The sequence below is a fragment of the Macrotis lagotis genome, chromosome 6, assembly GCF_037893015.1.
Source record: "Macrotis lagotis isolate mMagLag1 chromosome 6, bilby.v1.9.chrom.fasta, whole genome shotgun sequence".
In the NCBI taxonomy this organism is placed as follows: Eukaryota; Metazoa; Chordata; class Mammalia; order Peramelemorphia; family Peramelidae; genus Macrotis; species Macrotis lagotis.
In genome coordinates this window covers 76,071,995-76,093,145 of record NC_133663.1, presented here as the reverse complement: position 1 = coordinate 76,093,145, position 21,151 = coordinate 76,071,995, and the positions used below count along the sequence as shown (strand labels likewise).

General features: G+C 31.7%; 1 protein-coding gene and 1 pseudogene across 4 annotated transcripts in view; one reads left to right on the top strand and one right to left on the bottom strand.

The window, feature by feature from the left end:
• The window catches only part of ERBB4 (erb-b2 receptor tyrosine kinase 4), a 1,472,307-nt gene that overhangs the window by 1,324,663 nt on the left and 126,493 nt on the right, over positions 1–21,151 (bottom strand). The gene's annotated exons all lie outside the window — the stretch shown is intronic.
• LOC141490982 (myosin light polypeptide 6-like) lies at positions 15,104–15,556 on the top strand (annotated as a pseudogene).

The window sequence follows — 21,151 nt, the reverse complement described above, 5'->3', positions numbered from 1 at the left end:
TTCTGATTCCTTTTCTTTTGATGATAGATTCCCTAAAGGTTAGAACTCAACATTATCTCTTCCTCTTCCTACACTGCACTGGGGAATTTATATATCACTAGCTTCAGACCCTACACCAAGTGACTTTATTGAGAAGTGGTTCCAGCTAGACTCTTTCCTTCTGTATTGATTTAGAGTGCCTAAAGAGGCACTCTGGTGCAGTCCTCTCTGTTCACAATAGCTGAGATATCCCAGGCTGACCAAACGTTTGGTTTCCTATACCTCCACCTCTCCTACAGTGATTAATCACCTACCACAACGCGAAACTGCCACAGGATGTTTAATTTGGAAGCAGGTCTCAGTGCCACTTGAAAAAAGCCGATTTCATCCTCTAAAAGAGGACAGAGGTGGGGTATGGCACTCCTCTTGTGTCATGAGATGTTCTATATTTAAAAATATATTTAATATATTTATATATAATATATAATATATTTAAAAATATATTTAATATATTTAAAAAAATTTATAGATTGTCTCCCCAGTTACTATAATATATATATATATATATATATATATACACATATATATATATATACACACGTGTGTGTGTGTGTGTGTGTGTGTGTACTGTAAGCTCCTTGAAGGCAGAGCCTGCTTTTTCTCTATTTTTTTTGTATTCCCAGAGCTTAGTATCCAATATGCCAGTTATATAGGATGTGAAGGCACACTAGTATTCTATTCCCATGGGAAGCTGATTTATAAAGTTCCAGATAATTACAAACATCTATTACAATGCTAAATGAAAATATTAATGAATATTACTATTCCTGGGTAAGACATTTGCATTTCAAAGGAACATACTAGAGAAACTACCTATAAAAATAAACTTTAGCTTGAAGAGGATGAAACTAGGGATAAAACTATCAGTGACTGTGAGATAAGTTCAGGAAAATGTTTATCTTTAATGAAAATTAACAATACTAATAACATATATCAAATAAGAATAAAAATAAAATTATATCAGCAAATTTATAAAATAAAGGGATTTTTTGTACTCTGATTTAATTTTCATAAATTTTGAAGTTTCTAAAGTATTTTCAACACAGGCTATCTTCTTTTAACAATCTTACCATTTGAAGGGGAGTTATTATAATGTTTATTTTATAAATGAGCAAACAGATTCAAAGAGATTACATTACTTGATTACAGTTAACAAAAGAAAAACTGGTACTTGAACGTGTCTTAATCCAGTATAATCTAAGTTGATTTTTTTTCAGTTATACCACATTGTGGATAGACTTTTAAAGTCTTCATTAACTGATAGTACTAACTGATACTTCCAATATCTTTTAAAAATTAAGATGCACTTAATAAAAAAAACTATATTCTTTGGTATGACTAGGTTAGATCTTCTTGTAATATATTAGTTGCAGAAAGTGAACTAGATCATTCTTTTCTGTATCAAAGGGTAAAGTCCTCTAATATTTCCCAAAAACTTCTTTGTTCAAAACAAGTTGTGTGAAGTATACAAAAAAGGTAAAATAAAGTATAGTGATTCTTAAATTGTGAAAGGAAAAGAAAAATCTGTCAATTCTCAGAGAAGCCCGAGAGGCAGCATTCATAGTTGTAGTAAATATAGATAACTCTGGGCAAGTTGCTTAATATTACTGAGCTCCTGAAGAGGTAAGCCTAAGATTAAACAACCTACACAGGTAGAATGATATGCCATACCAGTGTAATCTCAATCCTTGACAGTTGACCAGAAGAGAGAAGGTCTAGCCTTGATTATGTGAACATTTCAACTACAAATTTTCAGTCTGAATTATTTGGATAATTGTAATTCTTTTCCAGATAATTAGATAATGAGATGGTGAGAGGCATTCAGAAGAACATAGAATGGATAATGGCTGCTTTATAGAGAGAGATATTTTCTCCACTATGACCAGAAAATTGTATTTGACTAATGCTATAATTGAAATCTCATTCATATAACATTATGCCTTTCTCCCATGAGCAATTTAGTAACCATTTTGTCAATGTAAAAATGCGATTCTTTTTTTTTCAATAATGCCTATTTCAATAATGCAATAATGGAAGCAGACATCTACCATGACTTTCTATTAAGTTTCTCACATTGTATTAATAGTAACAAAGACTTATAACATCTGATTTTTAACTTTTAAAATTTAGTGAAAAGCCAATAAAGATTTCTAAACAATCAATTTTTCTAGTCAGATTTGTAAACTACTTAACTTACAGACACACCCTACACATAACGATAACAATATACACAATAATTGATGAAGTCCATCCAACTAGAGGCATTCCATCTGTTACCCTAACTCCCACTGGAGACAGTTTTGCAGTGTGACTTTTAAGCATTTACAATTTGATGAAATAATAGTCTTGATTTAAGTCATGATTTTAAAAAAATCATGAACATATAAATGAAGATCTACATAAAATATTATTCAATAAAACTGATCTGACTTGAACATATGATAGTACGATTAAAGGCAATATAAATTCAGATACAAGGCTATACATTTCAGAGATGTGTATGATATGCACAATGGACATATTTTCATGATAGAATACCTTTATTATACTGCCTGCATGGTGGCAATATCAAGGGTCTTAAAATACCTTGGGTGACTGGATAAAGCCTGAATCTGAGAACTCTAGATGGCAACCTCAGACTCCAATAGGTTCTAATGTCAAGAGTAGGAATGTCAATCTCATACTAATCCATACAGAAGGATGTGCATATGACACATGCTGATTTAGAAAGTCATATATTAACATTATTTATGTTTTATTGTATTTTATTGTATTTTATTAAATCTTTCCTTAATTGCCCATTAGCCTGTTTACATTGGCACTTTGGTGAATGTTGTGGGATAAACATGTCCCATATACTTGACATCTATGGCCAAGAGTATTATCTAAAGTGGGAACCACCTGGGAAACCTTGACCTGCCTCAAAGATATACAAATCATGGGGAGGAAAACAGGTTATATACGATTTCCCCTGAAATAGCAAAGTCATGGTGTTGTTTCCAACATGGCTACATCTGTCTTCAAAATCCAACATTCCCCCCACTCTAACCTTCCCTCTCAGCATTGTAATCTTGCAATGTTCATTCTTCTAAGTTCAGTAGAATATTGTTCCCTTGTAGTCATTGTAGCCCAACAGTTACCTAAGTATAGCAGCAAAATCTACAGAGATGCCATTGGAAAAATTCCATCCCACCTACCTACCCACCAAAAGCTCCCTCTGTCCTTGAGATCACCTTGTAGCTGCTTCACTATAGATGAGGGTGGGCTCTGGGACCTAGAGGAATGGATTAAGAATAAGAGCCTGACCTCCCCTCATTTTGAGTAGGAGTTAGTAATATGCATTGAATGAGTAGATAGATAGATAGATGATAGATAGGTAGACAGATATAGTGTGCTAACTATGTGACAATAAGTATCAGTAAGCCTCAATTTCCTCATCCTCTAAAGGTAATCAATCCTATTTCCAACATCTGCCTTAGTGTTGTGAGGATTTTTTTGAAAATGCTAAAGTGTTTCTAAATGTAAATTATTAATATGAAATGAAAAACTTTCTTATAATGGGACATGTTTAAATTTCCCTTGGGATTTGATTAAGTCCCTTCAGGTTCTTGACTCTGAAGGGTCCCATACAATATGGACAAAATTGGCACTACTAAAATTGTAAGGACATTCTTCCTAAAACAGAATGAATCCGGAGACAGTCTCTCTGAAGAGTTAACACAGGTTAGTCCAGGATTACCTAATACCTAAAAGGGATCAAAAACTATGGAGTAACCTCAGAGCAAAATATGTACTTTAGTTTATTGCTAAAATCTCAAGGGTAATTCAAACATGTCCCATCATCAAAAAATTTTCACCTCATATTAATAATTTACATTTATATAACACTTAAGCATTTTCAAAGCTTCCCTAATAACACCAAGGCAGATGTTGGAAATAGGATTTTCTTCTAGAGGATGAGGAAATTGAGACCTCAATGAGATGATTTATTGTCACACAGCTAAAAAATGCATCAGAATCATGACAAATCCAATCAAACCTGGAATGGAGAGTCAGTCCTCTTTTTATTATGCTATGCTATAATCAAGGTAGTATGGTATTGTCAAAGCAATTTTTAAATGTGAGATACAAATAATACATTATTTGTTAATTCAGCCAATATCTTATTCTGTATATATATATATATATATATATATATATATATATATATATATGCAAGAACTTGGGATTGGCTATGAAATTATCATTATTCTAGATGTTACACTGGCAGCGCATCTTTAACTAAACATTCAACAGTGAAAGGTACTGCAAAGATCTCTTTAACTTAAATGTCACGAAATACCACAAAGATTCATGCCTCCATTAGATACAAATGCACATAGTTCAGATGTCTACAAGATGACGCCATAGTTAATTAGATCTCAGTAGCACAGTGAGCAGATTGAATGGCAAGACTTCAGGCTGAGAGGTTGATTTAAAGCTAGAGCTAAAGTGTTTTATTGCCAGATTTGTTCATAGGGAGAGCTAATTAGTTCAATTATACATACACAATTTTCTAACAAAAAATCATACTTAAATAAAAAGACAGTGCCCAAAATGAATGGAAAATTTAAAACCTACCAGCAATTTGATCAACATCCTTTGGTTGAAGACATTCAAAGAAAGAAAGCAAAATAATTGTGAAATCAAGCAAATGACTCTTTTATGGGGCATGTAAAGAGCCAAAGACTCTATCAGACTGTATACTAAGGCATTGTATATAGAATAATTTCTCATATATCTCATAATTTTTCAATATGATAAAATAAGAAACAAATGGTCTCTTTGTGCATTTTAATAAGTAACTACCAGAGTCATAATTCATACTGGGGTTCTCTGACCAACAAGGGATCTATCTCCCACGTCCTGTCCCACATGGGCCTTCTTTCTATGCATTATCCTGGAGGAAAGGCAGATCAGACTCTCTGGGCAATTTACTTTTGGGGCACAACTGTCAGCATCATCAATCTACCCTCAGCATTGCTGATGCTAACCCCTTATCCCCATTTAGTTTGTACTAGGTATAGGAATTCACAGGTCTACATAAGGCAATTAAATTAGGAGTGCTCACATAAGGGTTTTCCTTTATTCTCCAAATGACTAAAAGAAACCACAAAGTGAGGCAGACATTTGATTATTTGACCATACTGATTCACGTAGTTCAAGTAAAAAATCTGTTTTTGCTTTTTTTTTCTCAAGGCAATCGATTTATGTGGCTTGCCCAAGGCCACACAGCTAGGTAATTATTAAGTGTCTGAGGTTGGATTTGAACCTAGGTACTCCTGACTCCAGGGCCAGTGTTCTATCCACTGCGCCACCTAACTGCCCCTCTCAAGTATAGAGTCTGTAGGCAATTCCCTCTATCCCTAAAGTCTTCTGCAAAATTTAAAGTTTTGGAATGCCATTGTAAAATCATTAGGAACTGATAGAAATCTGGAAAGTCTTAGATCCAATCCTCTAATTTTTTTTATATGAGGAAACTGAGTCAAAGAGAGTTTAAGTGACTTTCCTAAGGTCGCATAGCTAGTGACTAAGATACAATTTTAATGCATGTCTTTTTTTTGATTCCAAGTCTCATGTCCTATCCACTATATCACACTGCCTCTAAAAAGAGCCTGCTTCTGTAAAGATGAAGGCAAGTAGTATAATGTAGTAGAAAAAAAAAGAACTAGACCATAAATCAGTTTGGGGTTATAATCTCAGGATGCCAATTCTCTGCTCTCAATTTCGAAATTGTGATTACATTAGTTAATCTCTGAATTGTCTCCAAACTTTAACATTTTTATATGTACTAAAAAAGGAAGTAGAGAGGAGGTGAGCAGAGCAGCTGGTCCAGGCCAGATGTTAACCTGAAAAGAACCTTCAAAAAAATCTGTTTCTTATGGTGATATGATCCCTTATGATTCCCATTTCCTAGCCTTGCTGTTTTCTGCCTTGCACCAATTCTAATTTATTAAATCTAATTTGCTAAACAATTAATCATAAAAACATTCAAGTATAAAGTTTTTCTTTAAATGTATATTTTGCTTCTTTTCCAAAATTGTAATTAGTTAATATGCCTACATAACAATCATGTACACAATGATAGGCTCTTACTTTTCAATGTCTGAGCATGTCATTTTCTACTAAAAATACTCTAGTATTCCTATTGCCTTACAGATAAACTAAGAACTCTTAATGCTGGCATTTCAAGTCCTTCACTATCTGGTTCCAGCTTGCCTTCTCAGAGTTTCTTCAAATTACTCCCCTTCCACATTGTATTATATGCCAAAATCTCCACTTGAAGTTTAGTGCCTTTAGACAAGTTGATATCCATGCTTGAATGTAATCTCAAAATGCTTCTAGGTCTTAGAAGCCTTATTATCTTTGAAGGCTCAGATAATTTACCAGCACATAGTCTTTCCTAACACCTGGTTGTTAATGCTTTATGTTTCTTAAAATTATTTTGCATTTTTACTTCTTTGTCTTCATGTTATATTATTCAATAGAGTGTAAGGTCCTTGAGAGAAGGGTTTCATTTTCATCTTCTTTCTGCCATTTTTTATTCTTCTGATCATACCAGATGAAAGTAATGAAATACTTTAGTCTTCTTAAACACTAGAATTGTGAATCACCCAAATGCAATGGAAACAAATATAACACAAGCAAATTGTATCACACTATAAATGAAGACTGGAACAGAAAAGGGTACATGAATAGTTTCTCAAAATAATATGAGATTGGGGCCAGGAGTGAATATGTTAGTAATGTAGCAATAAGCAAAAGATAGCTATGGATGGTTTTAAACTGGAATCGTCATGTTAAGCCATTTAGAGCAAGTATAAACATAATTGAGAAAATGAGGGGGGGGAGAGAGAGAGAGAGAGAGAGAGAGAGAGAGAGAGAGAGAGAGAGAGAGAGAGAGAGAACATTAATTTTCCATACAAAAACTCTTATCCTTTCTATGGCTATACAATAGAAATCCAACTCATAATCTACTTCCTTCAGGGTTGTGAGTATATGGCATTTAAGACCATCCTGGTTAGGTATAGGGCAGCAGTGGTCTAATAGGCATTTATATTCAGATTGCCACGTAATTCATCATTTAGCCATGCTCTTTTGACAATTAATGACAAGGCCTTTTCAAAGTGCTTTTATATTACACTAAAGCATGATGGTTAAATAAATATTTGTGCTAAAATGTTTTATGATATAATATTCCAGTTTAAAATAAAAATGATGAAAAATATTTCCAAGTTCTCTCTTCTTAGTTTTCAAAAGCAATCCCCCCCATTGTGATTAAGAAAAAGTCAAGCTAAACAATGGAGTCAATAAATATACCTGTTTGAGAACCCCCACCTCTCTGCCAAGAGAAAGAAGTTAGGTTTCATTGTATATTGCCCAGATGTGTTGGTGGTTTTTGCATAACCCAGAGGTTGTCTTCCTTGTATTTTTTTCATTTACATCTTTGTGTACAATGTTCTCCTAGATTTGTTTATTTTATTTTCCATCAATTCATAAAATCTTCCCAAGTTCCTCTGAATTATTAATCGCCTACTATAAATGTATTATATTCATGTTCCACAACTTTTTAATCAGTCACTCTCTAAATGGTGAGTATCTTTGTTTCTATTTCTTTGTAATGACATATATGGAATAAGTGCCACTAAGAATATTTAGTAGATTTTGGACCTTTATTTCTGCTTTCCTTTTCTGGAGATATTACTATGACTTAGATACCAAAAGGAATGACCAGTTTTTAGTCGCTTTCTTGCCCAATTCACATTGAGAATTATATGGATCAATTAACAATACCAAGTAATGCTGTCCTTGTTTTTGACATCTTTACCAATTTTCATTATGTGAAGTAACACTTAGGATTTTTCAAAAATTAATGATTTGGTAATGTTTTCATAAAATCTCATACTCTGCTACTTTTCTTTCAAAACTGTTGTTGACATCCTTTGATTATCTGATAGGTGATTGGCACTACTTTTATGCATATTGATTTACTATAAAAATTGTATATGAGACTTTTATCAAAAATGTTTACTGAAAATATTTATTCTATTTCACAGGCAATCTTCTTATTCCATCTTCCAGAATTTTGTTCATGAAAAACAAAAAACAGGGTTGACTCTAAAAAACTTTCATTCACATCTTTTTCCTTTACTTGGTTAAAACTACCTACTTGAACTATTTTTAAATTTTTAAAATCTTTCATATCTTTTTATTTTAAAAAATGTGATCTCTTGTGTACATAGTCTATATATTTTCGAACTGTTTTGGAGTATATGGTCTAAAATGCTATTCAAATTATTTTTATTTTTTTATTTTTTTGCTAAATTACTTTCCACATTTGCCTAGAGTTCATGTCAAAGAGAGAAGTTCTTCCTCATATAATTTGTGTTTTGAGGCTACTGTTCGTAATTGCTACTCTTTTCAGTTGCTTCAAGCTCTTAGTCTGTTTCATTGATATATTGTTCTGTTTTTTTTTTAACAATTTGTTAAAAACTACTTTATAAAGTAGTGTGAAGTCTGATAACAGGTCCAGAACATTTCAACTTTTTCAATTATCTCCCTTGACAAGGATAAAATGAAAATGAATTTTATCATTTTGTAATTTGATAGCTATAAATGTGTATATTAAGAGTCCTAGATAACTGTTTATTTAACTTTTCCTTCATATAAAATATATTTTCAATATGCAATTACAGAAATCTAACATATATATGTTAGATTTCTGTAATTGCATATTATATATATTAAATACATATATATTGCTGGTTAACTCCTATGGTTTTATGTGTTTCACAATTATTTTGAGTGGAATTTTGCTGATTTTTGTTAGTACTATATGAAAATAATGATAATTTTATATATTTATTTTGTCTTATGTTACTTTACAGAAGATGTAAATAATCTAAATTAGTTTATTCATTGATTTGTGCAAGTTTATAAGTAAACTATCTTGCCTTCTGCAAATTGGGATAGTTTTCTCTTTTCTGATGTTTATAACTTAAATTTTGTTTTCCTGCTTTGCTAAATGTGTCAAATTTATGTAAGGAAAACATACATCTTTTCAACATCTTTTTTTCAATGATTTATAAGTCAACAACACATTTCTTCACCCAAGAATATGCCTCCTTTCCCCCAAGAAGATCCTTCCATCCCTTGAGTTTCCTTCTTCGATCAGTGAGTTTCTCCTAGAAATTCCATTTTTAGGGAAGTACCTTGGCCAGATATGCTCATTCCTTTACTCTTTTTCGAGTTCTACTCCTGATTCTCTGGACTTGACCACCATGAACATTCTCCTCCCTATATTTCTCTTTTATTTATTTCACTCTCCCTACATTGTAAATGTAAGCACATTGAGGGGAGGGCTTCCCTTCATTTTTCTTATACCTATTTGTATTCTCCATGTTTAATACAGTGTTTGAAACATAGTAAGAACTTAATAAATGCTTGCTGATCTATAGACTCATTTAAAGAACATCTACACAACCTTTATGCTTCCCTCATTTCTATAGACAAGAATTCAAAATATTTACCAAACAATATTAGATATACAGTTCTTTTAAACTTAGTCGACTTTAACATTATGAACACATGATACACGTAAATAAGTTTTAAAGAATAGCACTTACTCTAAAATTCAAGAACTCCTAATGTTAAAAAAAAGAGAATAAGCATTAAATAGTTTCATATATGAGTTGATACACTTGGAAATGCAAGAAGTGGTCATGAGGACTTGGGCATCTACTCTTTCTCAGTTTCAATTTCCTCTTGTGGAAAATGATGAAAAATAAATACTGCCTTGCCTATTATAATATAGGTTGATGCAATAACTAATGAAATAATTACAACACTCTGTAAAATTTTAAATTCTTTGGTAATATCAGTTCTTGTTATAAATTGCTAGACATCTGTACATAAAATGCAACTATTCCACTCCCTTCGTGAATCAATACTATGAGAATAAAAATTCACAATGGTTTTCTTATCGAGAAATATCATTGTAAGTCAAATTCAGAAAACTCAGTTTACCTGTATCCCTTCAGCATATTTATTATATTTTATTTAAGCTTTATCTGATATTAAACTATTATTGATATTAAAGCTATAATATATTCAAGCTATAATATATATTAAATATATATATATGTATATATATATATATATATATATATATATATATATATATATATATATATATATAGTTATGGATGGCTTCCTTGTGCAAATAAACATCAGGGCTAGAAGTCAAATAGTTTAGTCAGTTCAAAAATGGGAAAGATTTATAGCTGAATTGCTCACCAATAACATCATTTATTGACCTTTTTAAGACAAGTGTTTTGTATCCAGTAAAAGTTAATTGATCCCAGGAAAGCAAAACTTCAACATCTAACATTGTTTCCCTTATATTTATTTTAATCTTTTAGTTCACTAAAAAAAATATCTAAAGTTTTCTCTAGCTTTTTTTAAAAACTTTATTATTTATTTTTAACATTCCTGTTAAAAATCTTGAGTAAATTCTCTCCCTCCCTCCTATAGTGTTCCCCACCCACTGAGAAGGAAAGCAATATGATATCAATTAAACATGTGAAATCAAGCAAAACATATTTCCATATTAACCACATTTTTTAAAAGGAAGAAAAGATAAATTGAGAAAATTATATTTCAATTTACAGCTCGAATTCATCAGGTCTTTCTCTGGAGGTTGACAGTATTTTTTTTTTTGAATTGTGAATCATTTGGAATTGTCTTTGTTCAGTCATTCAGTCAAAGTTCAACTCTTTATGAGCCAATGGATCATATTGTTCATGGTGTTTGCTTGGCAAAAATACCGAAGAGGTTTGCCATTTCCTTCTCCAGTGAATTAAGGCAAACTGAAATTTAATGACTTATCCAAGGTCACATAGTAAGTATTCTGATGCCAGATCAAGTGTTTCATCCACTAAGCCACATAGTGGTCTCCTTGGAATTGTTTTGGATCATTATATTGCCAATCAATGCTAGTTTTACCTAATTGTCTGACCCCCTTTACTCTCTCTGGGCTAAAGGCTCCCAAAGCCTTGGTGTCACAAACTGCTCCTTGCCAGCCTTATAAGTTTTCTAGCGCCAGAATACCATCTGAGTCAGACCTTCTTTTTTGATTCCACCACTCCAAAATTTGATTTGAGTCGTTATTTTAAAGTTGTTTGCAGGAGGATGTGAAAGAGTTCAAGAGGTGGTCTCTTATCTTTCATCTTGACTCCACCCCCTTCTCTCTAGCTTGTCTAACTAATCTAGCATTTAAAAAAATCAATGCTCAGTCAGAACCAGGTCTTAAACTCTAATCTTCCTGATTCTGTCACCAACTCTTCTCTATACACTCACTGAGAAGTATTTAGCACCTTCTATTTGCAAAATACTTTCTGTGGGTAGTATCAGTTGAGTTTGACAACTGCACAGGTTAGTAGGTGGGCAGACAGGTATTATTATGTCCATTTTACAAATGGAACTTTGACACTTAGAAAAGGCTATTTATTTTGCAATCAAAAAAGAAAGCTACTAAATAGGAGAGTCCATACTCAATCCCATGAATTCTCTTTTGAAATCCATGCCCCTTTTTCATTGCACTTAATAAATACATGAAAAAGATAACATATAAATATATTGTAATATATACAACATGCATATTGTAATATATACAATATACATAATATATTTTAATATATGCAATATATATTATAGGATATACATCAAGATAATGCAAATAAGTTATGTGAGTATATAAATTATTTTTGATATATGTGTATAACATATAGAATGCATATTTAGTTTAGTATATAGAATATATGTGATAATATGCATGTCATCTGTGCTGTGTATAAATATATACTCCATATGTGAGTTGCATATGTATAAGTGTGTGATATATGATATATGATATGGGCGATACACTATTATACATGCAATACCTATGTTGGTTTTGTGTAGGAGCTTTCTTTTATTTGTGTCATTGAGCAGTTTAAATCTGAGCAGCATTTTGCCCTGAGGGTTCTGCCTGCAGTAAGTCACGGTAGATCAATAGACAAAGAATTCCCTGAAAGTAGAAAATAAACTGTAAAAACAAGCTCGCCTTGGAATGAAAATACTATAGTAGGTATGGAGGTAGTAATGTTCCTTCCAATCCAAGAGAAGGGAGCAGAGAATCGTTTGATAGAAACGATGACTAATATATTTAAAAGACATGAATGATTAGTTAGGGGCAAAGTGTTTGCTCTCCCCAGAATCAGTGCATTCTTACTATTTATAAAGGAAAATGGATTACTCTTTTTTTAAACATAAAATCCCATGTAATATTTGCTTTGAGAATGCAATACATATATCAGTATCACATATGAGTAAATACAGAACTAAATGTGAATCATATATAAATACTGCTTATATGCATAAGTGAAATATACATATAAAACATTTCACTTGGGTAAATTGATATTTATTGTAGTATCGATCATTAGTGCACCAAATAGATGAATACTGAACTGAATACATTCTTCTTCAGATTTTGACCTAGAAAATATGTCCTCTATCTGAGAAAATTTCCTCTTTTACCAAATTCATAAATAAACCTTTACAATATGATTTAAATAATATACAGAGGATATAATTTTACTTATAACTTAATAGTTGCAAACATCCTTTAAATTTTAATTTGGGGGCAGAAGGTCTCATCAGCATGTACTTATGCATCTTTTTTTCCATGTTAATATTTGACCAGATAAATTTTATTTGCTCATTTTGGATTAGTGAGAAAATAGCTACATGTTATAAAGTGTTGAAATGATTATAAAAAGTGGAACTTCATGTGAATTGAGATCAAGACAGTCAATATATTTTGTGACCATCCTCATATCTTAAGTGAATTCTGAATTTCCAGCTGACTCTCTGCCATGTCTCATTTCACTTGCAGTTCTGATACACAAAATTTGTTGCAAGCAATCCATCAACTCAGCAGTTCTTGGACTCATCATTCAGTTTTTGGTGGTAAATATACATCATTTGAGATTTTTGGTACTCCAAATATTAACCACTTTCCTATGTCTGGCTTGATTTTAAAAAAATCTATCTATCTATCTATCTATCTATCTATCTATCTATCTATTTATCTATCTATCTATCATCTATCTATCTATATTTAATTACTCAGTTTTAGCTACAATTATATAATGGCTTTTACTATTTAATTTTCAAATAAAATAAGGATACTGTTAATACTTTATTTTATTATCTTTACATGCTCTTTTATAAATTTACTAAGTAGCTTGAGTTGGGCAAAAGCCATGTTTAGGTCATAGGGAGACTAAAATCACAGGTTAAAAATATTTTTTAATTGTGATAATTGCTAAACACACACAATTCCCTTCCTCCCTCCCCCCCCCCCCAAAATGACAGGGTAATTAAAGTCTCAAAAAACAATGTTGGGTTGTTCTATACAGCCATTCCATCTCCTCTTTGTGTGCTTATTCCAATTTCTGAGCTTCATAATTGGTCCTCCTGCCTCAAGTCCATCCTCACTCCACTCCATCTTACACTTGTGTCAGTGTAATTTTTCATGACCACATGGCTCTCCTACTCAATTAAGTCAATTTCTTTCCACTTGCCCCAGGATAAAATACAAACTCTTTTATTTTGATTTTTTTTAAACTCTATATAACCTGGTCTCAATCAATTTTTCCAGTCTCTTTGGACAGTACTCCTTTCCTTAGGTCCTGCAATCCAACCAAACCAGCCATTTCTTCTTACAATACATACTTCATCTTCTATTTCCTATGATTTTGCTTTGATTGTTCCCCATGCCTTTAATGTTTATATATATATTCTACTGACATATTTTTGACACATCAGACAAGCTAAAATGAACACCCAGACCAGCAATGTCATATATTCTCTGAAAATAGTTCAGCAAAATACCATAAAAGAGTGACTGCAGGTGAAATAAATGAGAATCTTATACTTTTGAAATTCTACATTTGTTAAGAAAAAGGAAAAGATAAAATTAACATTTCCATTATATTTGATCAGAGTTTGTCAGTTTAATTTAACATAGTATCCATTTACATAGTTATAGATAATGAATGAATTTTGCTTTCTTCATTCTACATCACTTCACAAATCTCTTCCCACATTTCTTTAAATTCTTCTTATTTTCTTTATGGCATATTATTCCATAATATTCTTATGAAACAGTGTGATATAGTGACTAGAAATCAAGCCTTGGCATCAGTAAGCCCTGAAATTCAAGTCTTGACTCTGACACATACTAGCTGAGTCACCATAAGCAAGTCAATTAATATCTCAGCACATGTTGGCTATACTCCACAATCAGAAGTTATACATGACTTGCCATCTGCATGGAGAATTCCTTATATTGATGAACTCACAATCTCAGAACAAAAAAAAGCAAAAAAATCATGGACTACCATTTATTCAGCCTTTCCTCAAACTCTTAGAACATTGTTTGCTTTCTTATTTGGCTCACATAATGAGGATGGATAGAAATATCTTTGTATAGTTAGGTCTATTCTACATGCAAATAACATTCTTGGACCATTTACCTACCAGTGAAATTTCTGTCAAAGCATATGAACAATTTTCTATCTTATATGATATCAACATGTGTATTTATCTTGATAGAGATATGATCCCAAACCCATAAATAGCAACAGCAGGTCTTTTTGTAATGCTTCAAAATCTTTACTATCTAAGACCTTTTAATGTGCTTCCAGAGAAAATAAGTGGTGTCAAGTCTAAAAACTATGATGTCTAAAGAATCTGGATCCTTTTAGCAATTTCATCATTAAATTTTTGGTATAGAAATTTGCTCTATCTTGCTGACTCCAGGAATCACATTATAATTTCCAATATGGTGGTAAATAGTTGAGTGATGTGTTGCTAACTTTGAATATTATGGGCTCTATAAAAAATAAGGAACTGGTCATAGCTATTATTTGGAGTAGCAGCAGCAGCAGCAACTATATGACCAAGCTGCAAAGTCAGTATGTGTGGCTTCAAGGAAGATCAGAGGGCAGAACTCAAAGAGGTCTTACAGTTGTTTCCCCAAACTGGAGGATGGAAAGATCTTATAGAACCAGTGTGGGGATGTGCTACCAGCTCTGATCCAGAACCCTATCCATTCTGAAGTGTTGAAGTCTTAGAGAATCCTAAGAGCAATGAGATGAATGTGAAGGTACCAGAATTTGAACATTTTCTGCCAATGTTGAGACAGTAGCAAAGAATAAGGACTAGGGCATACATGAAGATGATGTAGTGGTACTCTGGGTGTTTGATAAGGAGGGAATAGCACAGTCATGGTAGCTGAAATATGACCTGTCCTCATCACCCTGGGTGAGAACAACAGAGCAAGAAGTGGAAATGTTGGATGGAAGGGAATGAGGACAGAAATGGTTATATCAATTATGAAGAGCTAGTCTGGATGGTCCTGAAAGGCTGAGAATAACTCCCCTTTTCACAAAGAACTTCCTATCTTTCTCAGTATGAAAATCATTCTTTGTCCCTGAAGCAGCCTAATTATATTTTCAGTGTTACCAGTTGCCATACTTCAAACCCCCACCATATCTCCTCTTTGGTTTATTTACTTACTCTCTGCTTTCACCAAATAAACTTACTATACGTTCCTAATAACAAACAAATAAAACAAGAAACTAACAGTGCTCTACTACCAAACTCACACCACACATTAATCTTTGAAGTAGAATGATTCTTCATTCTAAGACTGGAGCTTGAAAAAGATTCTAGTGATTATATAGCCACTTAAATGAATCTAGCTTCCTTTAAAAAATGTCTAAAAAGCCAAACTGATTATTTTCATTAAAACTTTGAAAACAACATTTATAATTTCTTCTTTTTTCCTCATTCAAGTTTATTGATTCTGTAGTAAATAGAATATTGTAAGGTTAAAAGGAGAAATGTTTTGTAATCCTAGAAATAGTATCCTCCTAAAGTCATTTTAAGGAACAGCATGGAGAAAGACGTTCTTAATGACCTTATTTGCCCTTGATTCATTCCTATAAATCCTTTGGGATTTACCTCCCCTTTCTTGATATGTGGTTTTCTTTACTAAAAACGAATACTGATTAACACCAGTGAAGAACAATTATTAAACTTACGCAATTGAATTTATGCTTATCTTCCTAAATAATTTATAAAAGATGTTGCTGTGATTCAATTTTTTAAAAGAATCAAAGAGTTGGCTAAGCCTCATTCTTTGGTATAAAATGTAATGTGTATTAAATAAAAACAATTTAAAGTGCAATCAAGAATTTTTAAAAATTTATTAATTTTTAATTTTAATTATTATATTTAATTATTATTTTTAATTTATTAAATTAGATATTTGTAAAAGTCCTTAGCATATAGTCTGACACAAATAGTCACTTAGTAAATGTTTATTCCATTCCCTTATCAATTACCTGACAAAGGGAGAATAGAGTCACAATAAATAGAAAGCTGGTCTAAATTCCATAAGGACCTGAATTCAATTCCTACCCCCGATACTGTCTGTGTGACTTTGGGCAAGTCATTTAATCTCTTAGTTTTTTAAAGCAACTCTAAGATTATAAATTACAGAAAAAATGCCAAACTGCATAAGTAGAAAGATTTTCTTCACCAGAGATTTCCCTGTACAAGTATAATCACATATCTAGTCCTATATGAATGCTTTTAGGAAGCATGTCTTTTTTCTATCCCATGTTGGAAAATAGCTGGCATTTAGAATTTACCTAAAAGGTGGACAAGGACTTGAAATATATTGGGTTGACTAATTTTGAAAGATCTGTTTAATTCTCCTAGTAAAGGAACCTATTTATCTATTTTTAAGGTTCTACTTTATGTCTCTCTCACTAAAATTTTCTATATTAGAGTAGAAACTCTTACAATTTTTTTCTCTTTTTAAATTATTTATTATGTCATTTAATGTGCAAGTGTGGGTACAGTTAATGTTATCATGATTTAGATCTCCTTTCCTCAGGCTAAAACTTATGTAAATGGTAAGTGTATACAAAAATAATGAAATATGCCCAATATGTCCTATTCCGAAAAAGTTTCAGTCAAGGTCATTTTTTTTATTTTGATTCAGTTTGGGGGCGGCTAGGTGGCGCAGTGAATAGAGCACCGGTCTTGGAGTCAGGAGTACCTGGGTTCAAATCCGGTCTCAGACACTTAATTACCTAGCTGTGTGGACTTGGGCAAGCCACTTGACCCCATTCATTGCCTTGAAAAATCTAAAAACAAATAAAAACAAATAAACAAACATTTTGATTCAGTTTATTTTTTGCTTATTTGTTGCTTTCTGAACTCAAAAGTTCACATACTACCTCTGTGTTTCTTTACAGAAAGTATTCAGTACCTAACAATCATACATTCTTTATCTCTGCCAGGGATAATTCTTATACTTCTTATTTAAGGCCTAAGTGCTATTTCTTCTTTGAAATTTTCCCTGATTTCTCCAGTATTTTCTCCTTCCTTGAAATTATCTGCTTTTTTTTTTTTTTTTAAACGACTGGACTCATGCTATAAACCCAGTAGACTATAAGCTCATTCAGGGCAGGAAACATTTTGAATCCTTGGTGTCCGGCCATAGGAGGTGATTCACAAAGGTTAACCAAATTAGATCAAAGCAGCCTCCACTAATTGCCTACATCACACCATATTGGTGTTCCTCATGTTCTCAGTAATTTTTCCAGTAAAGCACAGGTTTTAGCAACCTATAATAATTTTGAAAAATACGTCTAGTGACAAATAGTATATATTACTTACCTGAATTCAAGGACATTTCTCCTATAATCATTGGTTATAGAGTAATAGATTTTTCAGCCCCAATGATCCATAAAAATTTACTGCAATAATGCATGAGTGCAGGAGGTACAATTGATCCTTAAAATAAAGCAAAATGTATATCATTGGCTTTCTCTAATTGAATATCATCTATAAAAGCATATGTGCATAATGTTATCTATGATACATAAAATAATACTCAAAGTCATTCCTTTACTATAACATTCCTATTTCAAACAAAGATCATAAAAGAATAATACAACATTCCTATTCCACAGAATTTTCTATTAATGCAGGAGGGGAGAGTTTCTCTACTGTAATGGATAAGTTTGTGTTTATTTGAGTAGCATATTTCAAATATAAAAGGAATTTAAACTAAGGAAGAAAAAATTGTTAATTTGAAAAGTCTAGACAAAAATATGTATCATTGTCATCTTTTACTAATGAGATAAATGTGGTTAAATTATTTTATCCATAAAGTAATATAACATTGCCTGGAAAACTTGAACCAGTTTGGAAATCTCATTACTATTTAAATGATGAAATGAGATCAACTGTTTGTGCTTGTATTTATCAGTCCAGGTTGCTTTTATAGTGTTATGTTTGCTCACACTTTAATGCAAAAGTGAACAAAGCTCTGAGAGAAATATATACATACATACATATATATATATATATATATATATATATGCAGTATGCTTACTTAACTAGTATTGTCTATGCAAAATTCAATAGTCAATAAACATTATTTATAAAGCAGTAGGCAATAGTGCTTAATAAATATGTTAGGAACTATCCTAGGCAATGAAGTTCAAATATGAAGAAAGATAATCTCTACTCTCAAGGAGTTTATAATCCAATGAGGGAAGACAATTCGTAAAAGGAGACTGAAAAGCAGAAGAGTGAAGTAAGACGCTCAATGAAGAACAAAATGAAGAAGCCAGAGATGCCCTGAATTAGTGCAGGCAAGTGAGAAATGAGATGGTTGAGCAGAAGTTTTGGAGTTCATGGCTCCACCCTCCCAATAGAGGAGCAGAAATTAAATATTTATTATATGCTAAAAATAAAGTGCTATGCACTTCAGACCATCTATAAGTATAATTTGTATAAGATGGAAAGGGATATACTAAATTTAAGAAAAGATGAACATTTTATGTCATATAATACATACTTTAGAAATTGAAGAGAAATGAGTTCTTATTGTTTATAGAATGCATCCTTTCACTAGACCATGAAATCCTCTTCAAACCTTTTTTATTTAATTAGCCAAATTTGGTTGCCTACATTAGGCAAATAACTATAATCCAACTTCATTTTATAATTATAAATCAGCATGAAAGTCAAATATTCAATTCCCTTCAATTTAATAAACACTTGTTAAGCATTAACAATGTGCAATACATTGACCTGGGCATTGAATTTACCAAAAAAAAGACCCAAAATGATCTTTTCCTCAAATAATTTATGTACAAAAATGGCCCTGTTGAAATTTCTCCAGAAGATCCAACAATTTTGTAGATTTGTTTCTTATATAATATAGCTATTTGATTCATGTGAAAAACTCAATTCTGGTTATCAAAATTAACGGAAAATCCATGGTATCTTCCAATTAATTTGTAATGTTTTTAATAGACACTGACAAAGATGACAATTCAAGAAAAGCATCCAATTAGTTTAAAAAATCCATTTAACCCCAACATCACCTTCAAAAATCACCTGCAAAATTGCCTCAAGAGATCATCTCAAGTTTTCTAACTTCCTTATATCATAATTAATTATCTCCCTTTTCATTATATATCACCTGTTAGCTTTCTTAGGTGTTTATAAAATATTAAATGACATATTTATTGTTCCATTAGCATTAGAGCATATATATTATATGTATGTATATATATATATATATATATATATAAATTCTCATTCAATACCATTTTAACAAGTACTTAAACTCAAAATAATTTGGCATTTAAAATTTAGCAAGTTGGTTAGGTAAAGATATATTGCATATAAGGAATTAATCTCCATTTGATAAGATTATAGTTGATATGGCATGATAATCTTTATGACTTCAAATTGCTTCAATAGGACACTTCAATTTTTTTATCCAATAGGAAGAATTTAAGTAAATTTCAATGTTCCCATCAATGAATTTTGAGTGAAATTTACAAGTTGGATTTCAAACTAAGAAAATTTTGATTCAAGCAAAAAACTAAAATCTTAAAGTAGCTTATTGGTACTAATAGCATATATTAGAAAATAAAATTGCATTTTCTCTATATTTCTTCTTTCTGCTTTATCTAGATCTGAATCAAAAAACATATTGGATTGATTTAAATTGGAAACCACAGAAAGAAGCTGGCTAAGGACACAGTAGGCTAGCTCATCATCTGTTCCCAGAATGCTCTGTCTAATGATGTACTTTGTTGTCACAATAAACTACTATGCACACAGATTTTTGTCTGTTTGGACATTTGGCTTGAAGTAAACATTCAGAACATTCAATCCAAATATGAACTAGGCCAAAAGTTGCCTTAAGCATTGCCAATCTAATGCTAATTCAACTAGCAGCAGCATGCTCCCCCCTGCTTTTTTCCTTTAAAATACAATAACAAATGTATTAAACTAAATTTGATGATCATTTGTGCAGTATGTTAGAAAGAATCATTATCTCTTTTCCAAAAAGTTAGAATCCTTCATCTTAGTGTCAAATCCTCTTATTCATTTTGGTATGTTTGCTAAAGTAAAGAGATCCAGTCATTGATGAATAATCCAATACAGGTGCCAAGGTCTATAAGAAGACACACAAACTTCTAATTGCATTCAGGAAAAAGTCTCTAGTGCCTCAACTTATTTTTGTGAGCTAATAGGTACGGCTTCTTTGCTGATTACTCTCTTCTTTTAACAAGACCTGTTTCACTTTCTGAGTGAACAGAAAGTTAGTGCAAGTTATTTGAGAAGACTAAAAGAAGTGATACCTTTAATTCAATGCACCAATATTTTGCTCTTTTCCCAAAGAAAATTATGCTCAGTCAAAAATATTTATGTGCATACTATGAAGTAGGTATTAGGCTAAGTGCTAGGGATACAAGAACAAAATATGAAACAATTCAGTAATTTTATTTACTAATAGGAGAAAAAAATTTATGTATATATTTATAAATATATATATATATAGAATGTATATATTATACACATACAGATATTACACACATACAGATATCAAATACAAAATTAATTAAAACAAATTATATAC